Source organism: Gavialis gangeticus, unplaced genomic scaffold, assembly GCF_001723915.1.
Source record: "Gavialis gangeticus isolate Ggan-Ray unplaced genomic scaffold, GavGan_comp1, whole genome shotgun sequence".
Taxonomy (NCBI): Eukaryota; Metazoa; Chordata; order Crocodylia; family Gavialidae; genus Gavialis; species Gavialis gangeticus.
Window position 1 is genome coordinate 150,204,225 of NW_017729024.1, and position 18,878 is coordinate 150,223,102.

Below are 18,878 nucleotides of genomic sequence, written 5' to 3' on the forward strand. Positions count from 1 at the left end.
ACCCACGGGCACCGGGCAGCGCCGTCTGCGGGGACCCCCCCCCCTCCCCGGGGCAGAGGCGCCGCCGCAGATGCTGAGCGAGACCAGCAGCGCCCGGCCGCGCCAGCCCCGAGGCACCGGGCTGGGGCACTAGGCGCCCCGGGGTCCAGTGTCCCCTTAGCCCTACCCCGGGGCAAGGAGCTCAGTTCCCCACTGCTCTGCTCAGGCGGGATGGGAGGGCCTCCCCGCCGCGCCAGGGGCCTGGGAACTGCCCCCCAACAGCAAAGACACCCCCTGGCCTGCCTGTGGGGGAGAGGGAAGCCCAGTTAGGCCCCTTCTTTCTAGGTTTGGAGCACCTGCAGGGGCATTCATCACCTGTACCCCAGCCCTCGGGGGCTGCCTGCCCTAAGGAGCAGAAAGCGGTCCTGCTGCCAGGCTCGACTTCCTCAGGATTTGACCCCGGGTTATTTTTCTTTCCTCCCTGCAGGTTCCCCTGCCACGTTCCCTCCTCCAGAATCCTCTGTTTCTATGAACTCACCCCTTGTCTTTCACCTCACAGCCTGTCCCCCAGTTCAAACCAACCATGACAAACTAAGGTTAGGTTCGTCACCCATCCCACATCCCGCAAGCTGTATATCACATCCCTTGAGCGCGGCTGGTTGACAGTTGTATCTGGGAACTGGGAAGGCTTCAGTAAAAAGGATTCTGTGTTTGCACAGTGCTTTGCAAAATGGATTCCTGATCCAGACTGGAGCCTCTGGGCACTGCTACAATGCACGTAATATATAATCATTGTAATGTAATTCAAATGGAATAGTTAAGCCTAACCCCATGGCTGCAAAACCAATTACCTTCCATCAGCCTAAGCTCTAGGTGAATAATTCATAACAAATAAATGGGTGTGAACATAATAGAAGCAGATTTGTTTAAAAATTCAAGAATATTCACAGATATTTTTTTCCAGTCTTCACTGAGCTCTAATCAACTCCTATAGATTATTCATTATGGAGCACAATTGCCTTAGTGCTTTTCCAGTAGATACGTCTGTATGAATCATATAGTGTTGATTTCACAGGCAGGAGAATAAATGTGATCCTTATTTTGTTATGTGTTTTAATTATACATTATGCGTCATGATATTTTTCTGATATAAATTACATACAAATACATCATGAAGGATGCCATGTTACACTTGCTCCAATTTGTGAATTAGGCAAGGAAAAAAACTGAGAATCTGTTGTTTGAAAAAAGCAAAGTATTTATGGCTCTAAAAGAAATACATCTTCACTGCAAACATAAAGTACCAGGCAGCAGTGACCTCAGATATACTGCCCTGCTTCATGCAGGATAGCTCCTGAACTGGAAGCAGTATAGCTATACGTGCATGGTTAAAGGGCTAATTAGCTCATGCATCTCTACTGCTTCCAGATCAGGAGATAACCTTAGGTAGCACAAGTGTATGTGAGGGCACCACTGCTTGGCACAGTAAGCTTGTAGTGTAGAAATAATCACATACTAGTTCTGGGCCTCCGAAAATAACTGCAGTTCTTCACTGGCAAACAAAGAGGAATTGTTCTAGAACTTGATATTGAAAAGAGACTTCAGAATGACACTTAACGGCTGGCTTAAAGTAACGTTGGTTACCCAGCAGAGTCTAGCCTTTCCAGCAAAATTTTCAAATGTCTAAACACCAGTGGCAGCCAAAATGTCCATTGGTAGACAATTTAATTCACTGAGACTTTATTGGTCTGACAAGTTATACAAGTTTTGTCATACTAAGAGTGAGATCCTTCCAACATCTGTCAGATTTTAGAGTTACACCCAGCATTTGTGATCTTTATCCCTAACATCTATTTGTCATTATTGTCCATTCCTAATCTGGTGGCTAGCTGCCAGGCAGCCAGGCAGCACGCTGTGGCTACTTTCAGATGTGGGGGAAAAATAAAAATGGTGCTTTACTTAAAACTTGGCGTGCTTGCATGCCAAACCCAGCGCACCTGCACACTGAGCCCAGCGCATGCCCAAAAGAGGCAGCGCCTGAGCTGCATCCGGCTTTTCCAACGTCTGTATAGATCGGGTGCTTTAGTGGGGCTTTTTGATGTTTTTATCTAATAGCTGATTGAATCAGCTATTAGATAAAAGTGCCAAAAAGACTTGCTGAAGTGCCCAATCTATACAGATGCTGCCGAGCCAGGTTGAACTAACGTGCTGCTGCTTCTGATAAAGCACGTTATTTTGTCCACGTCTATCATTACCCTATATGCCATGTGCTGTACATAACTGTTCTGGTCTGCATTCACCACCACCATATTACCAGAATCTTGTCAATTAAAAACAAATATTGACAGTCTTGTTCAGCCGTAGACAAAGTTAAATCAGCCAAACAATAGTGAATGAAAATCATCCATTCAGCAACACAAATGGCCTCAGTGAAGCCAATACAGGATGAAGTCTGCTCATGGTTTCACACCACTATTAAATGAAGTAGAAAGTGTAGTACAAATGTCTGTTTTAGAATATTTTAGTTATCTGTGATGAACCAAGTTCAGTTCCCTAGTGTACATTTTTAGATAATGATCCAGCTTGATCTCTGGCATGCCTCTGCTGATTTTAATGCAGTTAAACCACAGATGATTTTAAACAATGTGCAAAACCAGGATTTATATTACCTCAATTACATAAAAATGAACTGAAGATGTAACCTGTTTTAAAAAGTTAAGAAAGCTAACGAGAACAGCACAAAAAAGCTCTGAAAACATTTGGGAACTCTGGACATACCTGGTATCCTGTCTTTTGTAATAAGAATTTCCTATTCGTATGAAAAGGTAGATATGTCTTCAAAGCACAATGTAGTACTATGTACTAATGCTAGCTTTAAATTACCCTGGGTTAATAGTAGCTGGCCCCCTCCCCTCCCCTCCCCCAGGGCTGGCTGGGCTGCTCTTTGGCAGCCCCCAGCTGCAGGGTATTAAAGCCTGTAGCCATTGTGTGCCTTGGGCACTCTGCACAGGAGCCTGGGGGAGTGCAAGCCCTGTGTGCCCTGTGGACAGGACCCAGGCTGCTGCTGCTGCTCATCCAGTCCACTAGCCAGAGCTGCCCCTTGGACACAGGTGAGTCTTGTAAAGGGCTGTAGCCTGCTGCTGTCCCTGCCCATTCCTCAGATTGCCCCAGGGCTCCTGCCTGGCCTGGCTGCCTGTGGTAGGAGGACAGTACAAGCTCCCTGTTCCTGAGCACCCCCAGCACTGTCTCCTTTCTTTGCAGCTATATGCATGGGCTGTGGCACACTTGCCTCTGCCATGCAGCTTCCAGGCCTTGGCCCTAACCCACTGCAGAGTGCTCCTGGGTGTTGTCCAGTACCGGCCACACAGGGGCAGCTGCATAGGGGCCCAGAGACCCAGCACAGAAGGTACCACCACCAAGTCATCCCCATCCTTCCCCAGTGGGGCCTGACCCCACCTGCATGCACATTCCCAAGCTGAGCACCTGGGGCCCCAAATGGACGCAGGAGGAGGTGCGCGACTTCATGGCCCTCTGGGGGGGGCGGGGTGTGGAGGTACAGAGGCAGGACAGAACTTTGTTGGGCAGTGTGTGTCCCCACAGCTGGGTGGGCACAGACCTCTCACACCCCAAGGAAGGTGCTGATGCCAACGGCAATCATGGCCCCTGATGCAGAGCATCTTATCTCTGAACTGCTGCAAAATCTCACAAAAGGCTTCTGTCTCTTGCCTCTGTGGAGCCAACATCTGGACACAGGGGAGAGGCTACCAACCCCAGTATGGATACAGGGTTCAGGTTGCCACTACCCATTGCTGGAGCCACCTAGATGAGTTGGCACTGGCAGCAGTGCACCCAGGACTGGACTGTCCTGTTCCAGTGGCTGGTGGTGGTGGCTCAGGAGCACGAGACATAGGAGTAGGCATTTGACCAGATGCAGCAGGAATGGAAGCTGGCATGGTGGGTAGAGGATGTTGCCCAGGAGGAGGCATTCCAGCAGGTGAAGTAGGAGCACTGGGGCTGGATGGAGGCCCTGGAAGAGTATCTCATTGTGCTCCTTGAGCAGCAGGCCAAGAGCCAGGGCCAGGCAGCAGTGGCTACAGATGCTAACCACCAGTCCCTGCATGCCTTTCTGGGCTTGGCAGGTGCACCTATGACTCCTGACACCTGGCCCCACAGGGCCTCTCACTCCCACCCACCACCTCACTATAGCCCCCTCTCCAGTGCCTCCCAACCACAGGAGCCCCTGCCCTGGCCCTGCCACCTCCTGCCAAAGCCCAGCCTCACCACTCACTCTAGCTCCACACAGCCAAGGAACTGGGAGTTCCATGCGTAGCCCCACCAGGAGATGCTGACCCTCCTAGGCCTGACCTCGGGTGGCTGGGAGGGGCACTGGGAAGGGTACCTCCCGACCAACACGAGCACTGGCCTCCTGCACTGCAGCAAGAGCCTGCCAAGGCTAGATGTACACCTTGCTGGGGTCGTTTGACCCCAGTACTCTTTCCTGCCATGGCAGGGGGTCAGACTCGATGATCTGCTCAGGTCCCTTCCGACCCTACAAACTATGAAACCTTCCAGACCTGCAGGGGAACTGTTCAGGGCAGAGGTGCTGGCCACCTACCACTGGACTCTGCACCCTAAGCAGCCCACCCCTCAGCATCCCACGCCAGGAAACATGGACCGGGTCTTATAGTTAAACGTAGTTTTCAATTTGGGACATTCATTTTTTACTATGGGTGGGTAGGGAGGTGGGTTCTGTTTGTTGAGGGGGGAGGGGGAAGAAATGGGGGAGGAGGCTGTTTGGGAAATAAAGCTGTTTTGTGTTACCCATGCACGTGCCCTGGAGTGGTGTTGGGGGTTGGGGGTGAGTAGGCCAGGAGGGCTGGAGCAGGGAGTGCAGGAGTAGGGGGTTGGCCAGAGCCTCCTGCAGCTGGTGCTCTGGGTCTGGCTGGCAGGTGCACAGCTGTCCTGGAGCCTGGGCAGGGGGAGCCTGCTGCAGCCAGCAAGGCCAGCACCATGGCTAGCAGTAGCGTGGGGCACTGGTTGTTGCTGATAGGGGCAGAGGCATGGGTAGGGGCAGCCATGGTGCAGGGAGCTGCCAAGGAAGGAGCTGCCCTATGCTGCTCCTGCACTGGATATGCTGCTCCCAGATAGGGAAGGTGCTGGCCAGGGATCAGAGTGTGGGGGTGAGCTTCTAAAGTGGCTGCCAAGTGCTGGCAGCTGCCTGTGGCCTCAGCATGGCTGCCAAGTGCTGGCAGCCATGTGACCAGAGTCTGGAGCTCCCCTCAGTGGCCACAGGAGCCCATGGTAGGCTGCTCTGACCTGGGACTAAAGTTAGTCCTAGGTTGCCTGCACATGTAGATGTCTGCCTGTTCCCATTTACTGTGCAGTAATTTACTGTGCAGTAAATTTAAGATGGAGTAAATGCATGTGTAGACATGCCCACAGTAAAGAATATGACAGCAAGCATGTCACTTCTGTACAGATGGGATCTGAGAGACAGAATGCCTCCCCATTCCCTGGGGAACCTCCTCGGGGCAATACCCTGTTTATAAGTTGTACCTAAATGAGAAATTCCAGACTCTAAGTTGTGAGGTTTGTAGCAATAATGTTCATCTCACTCTACCAACAATGAGTGCATTGTTAAAATACCTTTGAAAGAACAATACTTGGCCCAGGACAGTCAAATAGCTTTTACCAACAGTCTGTTAAGAGCAGTTATATTCTGCAGAAAGATAATACTCATTGCTGTGGGATAAATATACCTGGACTGTTACATTCCTTTGCGCTTAATCCAGTTTAAGTGAACCTGAAACCAGCTATCTGCTATGCACTTGTTTTCAGTCATCCAAAGCAAAAGTAGAGGCTCTTTGACACACAGGGTTATCCAACTGGCAGCCTGCAAGGGGCCAGTATGCAACCTGCAAGACACCTGGTGGCAGGGGAGGGTCTGGGGAGAAAGGGAAAGCCACCAGTTGGGCTCTTTGGTACACTTCAGTGGTCTCTGCTCAGTCTTTGCCTCTGAATAAAACAGTTCAGGGAAGAAAATAAGTCTATTAAAATTATGAATTTACACAATCAGCAAACCCACCCATGACTAGACTAGTATCTGCTAGTCACTGCTCATGAGGGATTTGTCTTTACTAGGATTAAAGGAGTGTTAATATGTTCCAATTAAGAGATTCTGAAAGACCATACGAGAAGACAATGTAAGCAGATTTTTATAATGCATTAGATAGAATATGTTAGGATTTGTAGGCACTCATGAAAAGCAGGCCTTTTGTTTGTTTCCCTTCCCTAATCAATCCTCCCTCTTTCCTTCATGTGGGCAGACCAACGTAAAATGGGTTAATGGCACAGTGCAAGCAGCGAAACAAAGTAAAAGATTGAAACTTTAAAAGGATGAGGAAATGGAAGTATGTGTGATGTTCAATGGACAACAAAAAACAGAAAATGGACATGAGAATGGTTCAGAGCAGTGACAGCCAACCTTTTTGGTATGGGTGCCACATATTAGTCCTGCAACCTCTCTGATTTTCATTCTGTCATTCTGATCTCCTTTCCCTGCCTGATCTGCTGTTCTTCTTTCTGATCCCTGACTTGTGCTCTCTCCCTAATGTGCTTCTCTGCTTTCTGCTACTGTGCTGCCTGTCTGCTCCCTGATTTGCCATGTGCTACACACACAAAGGGTGTGTTTGCCACCTGTGGTATACATATCACAGGTGGGCCCTCCTGATTTTGAGCAAATCCTGAAAAAGAAGTTCTTTATTAATGAAATAGATGACAAGCTTCTTGTGATAAACTCAACCAAGACTATAATCTCCTTGGGTCAGATATTATATATATACAACACATAGAGTAATTTAGTCTGTGACTGGGACCCCCAGATCAGGGATAGGTAAAATGCGGCCTGCGGGCCAGATGCAGTCAACCAGACCATTCTATATAGCCTGCGGGGTCCCTAAAAAATTTAGAAAATTAATATTTATCTGCCCCTGGCTACCTGTCAAGTGGCCCTCGATGGCTTGCCAAAAGTCAGTAAATGGCCCTCCACCCAAAATAATTGCCTGACCCTGCCTTAGATGATATTGTACTACATAAATAAAAATAAATTCATAGGAAACAGAAATGAAAGGGTCTTTGATTACAAGCAGAAATTAGAAGTTAACTAAATAAATTAAAAATGTAAAATGAAGCAAAAACCTTGGAGTTGTTTAAACAAAAACCTTGAAGTTGTGTACACAGAAAGAGACAATGAAATCTGGATAATCTGTCACTTCAAAAGTATTGCTAATTATTAGTTATCTATGAATGACTAATTATCAGTACTTAACCATTTTCCACTTTTTATGACATGTATTTTGTACACCATAACAATACATACCATGTACAACAGGAGTGTCAAACATATGGCCCATGGGCTGCAAGCCTCTCTAACTGTCCACCAGCTATCTGAGGGCACCAGAAGTTGGGACCTTTGGCCCCATTGGGCATGGCCATTGGTGGTGAGCTTAGTCCACCACCATGGACCCCACAATCCTGCCTCTCCTGCCCAAGCCAGAACCTGCCCTTTGGCCACTGCTGGATTCTGTACTGCCCCCACCAGACCCTTCACTGCCCTCACTGGACCCTGCAGTGCTCCTGCTACCAGGCTTGCCCCCACTCCTTCCCTCACCAGATCCTCTCTCTCTGCTTCTATGAGACCCCAGGTCACCATTTCTGCCACCACAATAGCCACCTCAGCAGCTGTCATGCCTCTGGTTGGATCTATCTACAAGGAACCCTGTGGTCCGGATGAAACCTGGGGCCCTGGATGAATTTTACAATCCTGTTTTATAATGTTTTATAATGAAGAAAAAACATATACATATGTGTATATTACATATATTATATATATTACAAATCATATGCATCCCTGTCTGCTGCATAAGAATTATATGATGATATAGACACATGATTAATGTACAGTTTCTTACAACAAACATTTAGAATGTAACTATTAAAAATTACATGGTTATGGTGGAGTATAATCAGGAAAAAGTTTTTTGCTTTGCAGTCTTCCAAGTACTCATTGCCAAAATAGATATTTCCTGGAAAATTTAAGAGTCGATTAACTATGATTGTTCAGCCAAAAATATCTGAAGAGTATTCAGTGTTTTGTAAGCATGAATTAGCTTGACTGGTACTATAGAAGCATATGTAAGTACCTTTAAGTCTGACTAATTATCAGGAGCAAATTCCATTGTCATTTAGTATGTCTCCATTGAAGATAACTAAGTACAATTTAACAGATGCGTTAGCCACAGCACTTTGCATGTTAAGCAACAGATTCTGGTAGCAATTTAGTCCACCAACTAATAAAACCATTGTGACAAATTTCACAGTTACTAATTACCAGCTTCCACTCCATATGATTCTAGAGTCATGTGAATCAGTAACTCGGGTGCAACCAAACAAGAAAACTCCACCTGGCAATTTGATCATTTCTGGCACATCTGGCAAGAAAGGTAATATGATTTCAGAGGGAAAATATAATCAGCTGACTCTTCAGACCAAGCTTAATAATTGAAAAACTTTAAAACTTTGTATAGCGATGTGACTCAGAAAGAGGCGGAGTCCAGCACTTCTTTTAACTTTATCAAGTAGCCAGAACCGCCACAAAAAAATAGCAAAATGCTAAAATGGTGTGTGAGGAAACAAAGATTTATTTTAATTCAATTACTGAAACATACAAAAATAATTTTGCTTTTCTAATCATCCTATTTAGCAACAGCAAGGACTTTGCACATAAACAGAGCAATAGAAGCACACATGGATAGGTTGCTGATGACAGTGGGTCCCCCTAACTTTTAGCCAAAAGCCAGTTTTCATTTTATGGACACCACCAAGGGCACAGTAACAGGCATGGCCTTTTTAATCATCTCCCTAGCTAATGCTGCAATAGTTGCTCTAAATAACAGTCAATAAATCATGGCAACACACTCCAGAATGCCACTGTAATTTATTGTAGCACTTAACATTAAACTTCCTAATGATTGTTTCCATTGTTCTAGTTATCCCTTCTATTTCTTCACTGACCTGTTTTTCATCCAGGTCAGTCTCTCTGTATTACCTTTATTTCTCCTACCCTTCTAGGAGAAAGCCTTCATTAACCCTCTTCTCCCAAGCAAGAACTTAATATTTCCTTCTTCTAACAAGTCTTAATCATACTCCTCTTCCTCTCCACCTCCATCCCATCCATCTCTCTAGTCCAGTGTCTCTGTCCTTCCCTTCCAATTCAGTCTCCTTTCTTGTTAATGTTGCTCATATTTCATCTTCTCTGACTCTGCTCTAGAAAAAGCAGGGGCTTCCCAGAGGAGCACTGGAAGCAAGAGGAAGCAAGTCACCCTCCTTTTATTACCTGACCTGACAGGAATCCTGAAAAGGCCGATACCTGCTTCTAATTTACAGTATTTTAGAAATTTAAGACAATTGAGGTAGAGGATAAATTTGCTACCACTTTTAATAAGAGTTGAAGGTAGTGGTCAACAAAGTAGTGGTCAGCTTCTTGCAGGATTGGGCTCTTACTGGCCTTGCAGAGCCACCTCCTATTCCATCTATTAAGCACCTAAATGCATTTAGGCATTTAAGTGTGATCCTCCTACTGCATGCTATGGGGATCCATGAAATACAAGTAATACAAAAAGTGGACTAGTCCTCCTGCTTATTGTCACTTAGTCTTAAGGCTAAGATGATGGCATATTACCAAAGTAGGTACAGTCATGTTTTTGCAAGGCAGAACAGGATTACATGTATGTAGACTCAGGTGCCTAATAGGTGGAACAGGATCTGGCCCTCAATATTTAATGAATGATTCTACTGTGCACAAACTATTTCTAAAATCCATTACAAGAAGTGTTTCATTTATAGCAGCTGTAACATACCCATCACATTTTTCAATTGCTGAGTAAATGTGTTGTAAAAAGTCCTGGCAATAAATCTTAATGGACTGCTCCTTTACCTCTAGACTATTGTCTATATGCAGACAAGGTGTGACAGAAACTACAGGGAGACAAGGTATGACAGAAACTACACAAAGATTACACATACTTCGCTAAAAATATTCCAAATTGTTAATTTTTGGCAATGTTAAATATGACTCATCATGTCACAATTTGTCATGAAGTACTGATCCTCCCCCCTAAAACATCATTTCCAATTGCAGCCAAACTAGGACTGATTTAAATAGTGAGTTTTGACCAAATGTCGCACAAAGATACTGAATACTGTTAACTCCTGCTGAAATCCATGAAGGCTTCATGTTCCAGAATAGGGCCCAGAGAACCAAGAACTATAGTCTATAAAGAATTTAGGCAGAATGGAATTGTCAAATTCAAAATGGCATCTCAAAAATAAACTCACACAGCTGCCCCCTTTTCTACAAGTCTCAGTACGTTGTGCCATAGCACAGCCCATTAAGAGTATAGCCATGCCCCAAAAAGTCTGCTTGTATGCATGCACAGAACTGCTGCAGTCGAAGCAACTCACTACCATATCCCTCATCTAAGCCCAGTCACAATCCATAGCTAGCATGGCTGAAGGGCTGCAGCTGTGAGAAGGCTAATGAGGGCACAGCTGGAAAGGAATCAAAAACCCTAACAAGCAGAACAAGGGAAGGAAAAGCACCAAAGGAACGAGATCTCTGGGCTGTGAAGACAAGTTTGGGAAAGGAAGACTTAAGCCACAGCAGACCCATTCCAGAGTCCAGGACAATAAGGTCTTGTTTCGTGAAAGATTGTATATGACTAGGATATGCTGAGAGGTGCTCCAGGCAGCAAGGTCCAGTGGATAAAGACTGTATTACTGAAGCTTACCAAGAAATGCTTGGAGGAGGGAAAAAGCCTGGTTGAAATGCCCTGATACCAAAACTGCTATGCATGGTGGAGAACATGAACGAGTAGTTTTCAGCCAGCAGAATGAAACCCCAAGGTAGCATTAAAATGGATGGAGGACTGAAGTAGCATGAGCAGCAGTAGTTCCAGCAGAGGATTCAAGGGAACAGCAGCACTTTATGCTGCTGCTGCTAGAACAGGTGAAGCCCAGCATGGAAGGGGCTGGGGCATCCCAGACCCCAACAGATGCAAGTGTAATCTTACAAAAATGAGGTTGGATGATGAACCCCCTGGCTTTTCTAGACACATCTGAGCAAATGGCCAGGACATATCAGTGGCCTTGTGATCTCTGGGCCATTAAGTAGCACCCTACTTAACTGGGAAGGTTCAGCCTGCCTATTAGGCCCTAGGAACCAATACTTCATGCACCTATCACTATAAGATTGGGTTTTGTTCAGTGAGAGAGCCCTTGTGCAATTTGAAAACCATGCAAAAATAGATACTAAAGGTAGAAACATCCTGAAGTTGGCCTTTTTGGATCGTGTGGAACTCGCAGAAGAGGCCTCCAGACAGTAGTTCTGAGCAGAGCCATTTGACCCCAACACTTGGCCTCAGACAGTGGTGCACCACCTTAAGGATTTGTGCAACTGGTGGTTAAAATAAGGGACTAATTTTGCTGACAAAATGGTGGAAGTGGTGACATTATAATAATTAAGGCAAATCCTGTGAATAGGGTCCCGGGAATGATCTGTAGCCACTGAACAGGAGGCAATATGCCTTGCTGAGGATATTTTTAGAGGAGGAAGTGGAATGTGGGAAGACTAGCTTGGCTGAAGGGGCAGGCCCACCAAACTATAAACCTAAAACAGGGAAAGATTGGGGTGCCACATGAGCCCTGGAAGGGAGGCCAGACACCTGGCCCTGAAGAATGCCCTCATTCCCCAAGATGACAGGGTGAGCTCAGCAAGCTCAAGCCAGGAGTGGGTCACCACTGGGAGATGGTAATAGATCATAAGCCAAGGAAACCTTTGGCTTGTTTCTCATGTGGCCAACTTGGGCACTGGCACTTAGACTGCATGCAACTAGAGTTGATGAGGGGGTAATCTGGGGTCTCTGAAGGGAACTTCCAGGATAGATAACATATATACTTCCAGTCTGGGTAGGAGATGTCCAAGTTCTGGCCCTTGTGGATATCAGCCCAAACCTTTGTGTAGGAGCAGCTGGTGGACCCTACCTAACTTTCAGTTCCAGAATGCATATATATGACCTGCATACATGAGGATACCTGGACCTATCCTATCACCAAGGTGTGACTGATATTTGGGACCTGGACAGCTCCCCTCTTCCATTGTCACTGCTGCTGTGGTGGGGAGGGGGGGAATGGGCCCAGATCCCAAACAGCAGAAAGAAAGTGGTGAGCGGGTCCGGATGAGGTGGGGAGTGGGGTGGACACAGGCATCCATCCCCATCTGCTCCCCTCTCTCCCCCTGTCATTCTTGATGGGCAGTTGGCTAGTTTTTATATAATCATCTAACACAGCATTCAGCTGAGAAGTGAGAAACTGTAGTTAAATTCCCATCTCAGCATCAGGGCTTCAAATTGAGAAGTCTAACCTTCCAGGAGACTGGCCTAACCACCTGGGCTCTAGACTGGAATTTTCTCTCCTTCTGTTGAAGCTGTGCCACTGTTCAGAGTTCAAGATTAATAATTGAGAGAGATACTGTAGCCTAGAGGTTAGGTCAGTAATCTGAATGGCTGAGGGATTTAGGGCTCCAGGCCCTAATTCTACATCTGTTTTGCATTGAACAGCTGCTGCTTTAAATACTATAACAGGAAGCTGGGTTTTCCCCAACTCTTAACACACCTATCTTTAGAAAATTAGTTTGTGACAAATTAACTCCTTCACTGTCCAGAGGAAGTTGGATGCAGAACTTGCATTTCCTGGAAAGAGAAGTGGCAAGCCCTCCAGCACATAGCCCGTGGAAGCCCAATGAATTTGCATGTGCGCATGTGTATCTAGGTCAAACTCTCTGGATGGGGAAGAGCAGTTGTGCAAAATTATAGTTTAGCAACAGAACAAACCTAGATGCCTACAGAGAGGCATTTAAATTATACTGACCATCCAAATAACAAGGCCTACATTCAAATACTGCTTGAAGTGCTCAGCATTGGGGGAGGGAAGAGGGGAAATCAACTTATGTTTATTTAAAAGCCTAAATGTAGATTGAGGAGCCTGCTTCAGGCTTTCAAGTTTAAAATATGGATTCTAGTTCTTCAAAAACACTTTTAATTAAGACTTTTTGTGAGGGATAATTTTATTAAGACCTTTAGATATTTGCAACTTGAATCTTGTATGGCCTAAATGCACTTTAGAATATTGTTTTATAAAATTTAGGCATTTGATATTTCAGTCATTTTCTTCCTAGTAAAATGTCTTAGCTAAAGTCTCCAGTTGGAATCCAGTGATAAAAGATCCACCACTGCAGATATAGTTAAGTATTGTACATATTTCTTCTAAATGTCACAGGAATTTTACATTTGAAACTTAGTATCATTTTCTAAAGCTGTACAGAAAAATCATCATAAATGTAGTGACTTACAATGAGATCTCTGTCTTTCCCTGGTGACACCGTTTCTCTCTTAAAGTTTGTGTAGTAATGTGAAATTTAAACTTCAGTTTGACATTATAGTAGCATACGGTTTATTGGTTTGTCAGTTGTGCTACTGTTTCTAGGCTTTCTAGCTTAGTGCTTTCAAAAACACACACAAAAAAATCATAGTTCACTCAAGGGAATTTTCTCTTAAGTAATAAAAAGATATTTACAAGACTAGCCCAAACCAAAACATTTTTTGCCTGGCAATTTACCTAGTTTTATCATTACAAGATTGAGGCTTGTTCGGTGAGAGTCCTTGTGCAATTTGCAAACCATGCAAAAATAGACATTAAGGGTAGAAACAGAGGTCACCAAACCAAAGCTAATTAGCTCTGGTGGGACAACTTTTATCAGAGCTTTATTGGGTAACAGATGCTTGATTCCTTTTGTCCCGTATTGGGCCCCCTTCCCAATGCAGGACAAGAAATGATCCCTAGGGATGCCCCGGGTCTGTTGCTGCCCCACACTGGGTCCTGTGGAGGCACAAGCCTGCACAGGTCCTGGTGCAGGAGCTGGAGAATCCCCAGCATCCTGTGCCTGCATGCAGGGGCCCATGCAGGGGCCCATGCTAGGATCTATGCCTTTGCCTAAGGCATGGGTCCATGCAGGTCTCAGTAATAAGGCACAAAGAAGCATGGGAGCTAGGGAATCCACTGCATCCCATGCCTCCATGCGGGACATACACTGATCAGTGCTTCCACATGAAACACAGCTCTGTGCATGTCCCAGCTTGGAGGCCTGGCATTATGATATCCCAGGTCCCTTGCTTTCATTTCAGGGCCTGTGTGGCTTTTCCATGGTTGTGGGGACACACCTCTGGAGATCCCAAGGTAGGTCTCTGTAAGAGGGAAACCCTGACTTTTCCTGCTTGCAGAGATGTGCCCTGGGCATTTCTGTAAGTGGGGAAAGCCAGGCAGATGCTCTGGAGCTTGAGAAGCCCAATCTTACCTGGGGTGGGCAAGATAAGGAAAGTGGTGCTCTGGGCAAACTTGCATTTTGGCACACCCTCCCTCCTCCCAAGTCAGTGATGCTTCTGCAGGCACAGGCAGACAGGGAGGTGGAGTTGGGGGGGAGAGGGCAGAGGCAGCATAGCTGCCTGGGCAGGTGGCCCTGTCCCTGGCTCAGCCCTGTCCCAAGATGCCAAGCTGCAGCCACCTGGCGGCTGTCAGTCTGGCCCACCAGTGGCCAAGTGTCCACATGGAGCTGCTGCTGAGGCTGGGAGTGATTGCAACACCCCCAGCACAGCTGGGTGTGGGAAGGGAAGGGCAGGGGGAATGCAGCTGCCTAGGCAGGTGGCCCTGTCCCTGGCTTGGTTCCCAGTGCTGGTCCCCATCTCCCCTGTCCCATCATGGAGGGCAGGGAATGTGCTCCTGCTGCCACCCACACTGCCTGGCCCAGCTCCTCCTAAACAGTGTCTGGGAGGAGGAGGAGGAGGGATTGCCCAAGGCAGCGCAGGATTGGGGGACAGCACCTGACCATTGCAGCCTGGGTGGTTGCCCACCCATAAGGCCAGCTCTGATTGGGCCACTCAAGCCCCTGAAGCACCAGCGCAGGGTAGCAGGAGAGTACAGGCAGCCCAGAGCTGCCTGCACTCTACTACCAGAGCAAATAGACATTGTCCACAGTAAAGCAGCATAACCTATTAATACCTTTTGTTGTGCTACTGCTGTGGTGGGGCAAAGGAGGGACATCTATTTGCTCGGCATTTATGCCACCATAAAAATCATATGGTGGCACAGATGTGATATCAGGCAACATCTGTTTCTAATCTAATATTCCTCAGTATTACTCTGACCATCTTAGAGAATATGTCAGCTGATCACATATTAAAAGGAAGCTACATATGAGATATATACTGTAATTTGTTGGTGAACAGACTCAAGATTGATAGACTGGTCTCCTTTGCTCCCTGCCCTTTGCTCTACGTGATTCTTCAATCTCCTGTTTCCTCAAACTGCCCTTTTGTAGGTCTGTCCCAGTTCCAGAGGTTGCTATAAATGTAAGCTACCTTCTGGCCTTGAAGTACAATCTTTCCATGCAATATTCTACTAATTTAACTCTCCTAGGGCTACTTGGGAGAAGGGAAGGGGATGGGGAAGTATTCCACAATTTCCTCACTCTTAAGTTATGTCTATACTATGGACAGTAGTGTAGTATAGAGATATCCAAGCTAGCTTCAGTACTGGAGAAGCACAGGGCTGCATGCAGGCCAACAAGCTCAGTGTTACTATGCCTAGACCACTTCTGCCATCAAAGCTTATTTACCTGACGTCTGTATTCTACAGTAGAGAGAGAATCTCAGGGCCTTATTATATGGTAATTTTGGACGTCTCCTGAATCGCTTAAATCAGGGGTTGTCAACTGGGGGTATGCATACCCCTGGGGGTACTTGGACCGTCGTAGGGGGTACATGAGGGTGAGCGGGGACGGAGCTCCACCACCTCCCAGGAGCAGGGCCAGGGTGGGGCAGCAGCCACCACTGCCACACACCAGCCCAGTGAGTTTCCCTGCCCCAGCCCTGCTCCTGGGAGGCAGCGGAGCTCCATTCCCACCTGCCCACGTGCCATCCCTGCCTCCCCACTCAGCATCCAGCTGCGCACCACCCCACTCCCCCCCCCAGTGTCTGGCCACGTGCTATACCCCCTCCACTCCACGTCTGGCCACTGGGGGTACTTAGACTAAAAAGGGTTGAAAACCCCTGTCTTAAACGTTGGATTGCCCACATGTTGGCACCTTCAAATGATTTTAAAGACTTGTCATGTGGCTCAAAGTTACTCCACTCCAGGGCAGGATTATTTCTCTCTGATCCACACTACCCAGCTCCTGTTCCATTAAGGTGTAGCCACTCCCCACAGATGTGCCGCCCAAGCTGAATTCCTCCAGTATCCCAGGATCTCTCACACCCCCGCCTATCCTGGCTCACCAGTCCTTTAGTGACAACTCACAGGACATTGCCTAGTCCTGTCCGCTCACTCTAGTGGCAAATCATAGCTGTGCAGGTAGGGGTCAGTCAGGGAAGGTTTCTAGACTAAGGGTGTGACTGCTCCAAACCCAAGCTAGCACTAACAGCAATCAATATTTGTGCAGCTTACAGCATAAGGTGTAACAAGGCCCACAAGCACAGCCTTGAAGAACAGTGTCTGCCAACCACTCCCATTCTTCCAGTCTGACTGGGTTCAGGTGTCTGCAGCTGTCACTTGGAAAGCTCTGACAGTGGTTAACACATTGATCAGACAAGATTTTTAATCCAAAGGATTGTTTAATTTTAGCAGTAAGAATAAAAACAAATGAGGATAAAAAGCGCATAAAAATAATAAGTGATCTTCATGAACTTGAGTTTAACAGAGGTCTAACTTCTTCTACCCTGCAGGTAGGTGTTTAACTAGGAAAGAGACTCATGAAGGCACACTGCCTCTGGACAGAGTTTTCAACTGTTTATAGTTCCTTTGATTTGGTGGTTGCAAAAGAGCTCTCTGTATTTTGCCTGGAATCAATGCATTTGATTCTTCATCTATTCACTAAGATATTGTTTCTTAAAAGTTTGCTATTTTTTTCTTTTATCAGGAAATATTTTTATCTGTAATTATTGGGGGGGTTTCTGCTTGTAATCATCCCAATAACCTTGTACAGCTATAGAGTAGCTATCACAGTAATGATACTGCAGGCAGCGCTCATAAAAAACTATTATGGTTCATTCACATGCTTTCGCAGAATGCCTCTCTGTGAGTTCTTACCCCTCATAGCCATATACATAAGTTAATAAGCTCTGTGGAATCCGTTAGGTATAGTACACAGAAAGCACCTTAGGCTAGTCAAGGACATCAGGGTTTGCCTAAGAAACCAAAACAAAGTTAAATTTCCTGTGCCACCAAATTATGGATTTATAGATTCATAGAAGTAGGGTCGGAAGGGACCCTGTAGATCTTCTAATCCGACCCCCTGCCTGGGCAGGAGAGAAAATCGGGCTCAAATATCCCCAGCCAGGTTGATGTCAAGCCTCCTCTTAAAGACCCCCAGGGTAGGAGCCAGCACCACTTCCCTTGGAAGTTGGTTCCAGATCCTAGCCGCCCTGACTGTGAAGTAGCGCCTCCTGATGTCTAGTCTAAATCTACTCTCTAACAACTTATGGCCATTATTCCTTGTTATCCTGGGGGGCACTCAGGAGAACAAGGTCTCTCCCAAACCCTGCTGGTCCCCCCTAGTGAGTTTATAGATGGCCACCAGGTCCCTCCTCAGCCTTCTCTTGTGAAGGCTGAATAGGTTAAGGTCCCATAGCCTCTCTTCATAGGGTCTGCCCTGCTGTCCCCGGATCATGCGGGTGGCCCTCATTTGGACCCTCTCAATGCTGTCCACATTCCTCCTGAAGTGCGGGGCCCAGAACTGGACGCAGTACTCCAGCTGCTGTCTGACCAGTGTCGCATAGAGGGGGAGGATCACCTCCTTGGACCTGCTTGAGATGCATCTGTGGATGCATGACAAGGTAAATTTAGCCCTACTGACCGTGACCTCACATTGTCGGCCCACGTTCATCTTGGTGTCAGTAATGACTCCAAGATCTCTTTCTGCCACATGCTCTCGAGGAAGGAGTTTCCCAGATTATAAGTGCTGGCCCATCACAGATGTGCTCCTTGATAATCTTCTCTTCATTCTCCCTATATATTTAAAAAATATTTAAAAAAGGACTTTTTATTACCTTTGATTCTTGATGCTAGCCCTAGCTCTGTATCTGCTTTAGCTTTTCTAACAGCCCCCCTACAGACCTGAGCGGTGGAGGTATACTCCTCTTTCATGACAGCCCCTCCCTTCCACCAGGTGTATGCCTCCTTTTTGGCAATCAGGCATTCATGAATACCCTTGGTGAGCCAGGGGGGCTTTTGGGCACTCTTGCCCCCTTTGCTTCTTGTTGGGATTGTCATCCCTTGGGCTCTGAGTTTCATCTCCTTAAGAAATGACCACTCATCTTGGGCACTGAGTTCCCCTACCCTCGAGGACCCCAGCACCTCTCCCACTAATCTCAACTCATTGAAGTTGGCCCTTTTAAAGTCTAGGTCTACTGCCTTGCTGCAGGCCTTTGACACCTTGTGCTGGATGGTGAATTCCAGCAAGCGATGATCTCTATCGTTGAGGACCTGGAGCCCTCTTACCAGGTTGTCACCTGTGGCCAGGACCAGGTCCAGCAAGGCATTCTCATTGGTACGACTGTGCACCTCCAGGGTTAAGTGGAGGTCCTGTATCTCAGCCAGGAACCTCCGTGAGCAGTCCAACCTGGCTGACTGCTCCTCCCAGCAGATGTCCAGGTAATTTAGATCACCCATAACAACTACATCCCTTGCCTTAAGTGCCTCCGCAAGCTGACCTGAGAATTTGTGGTCCAGCTCAT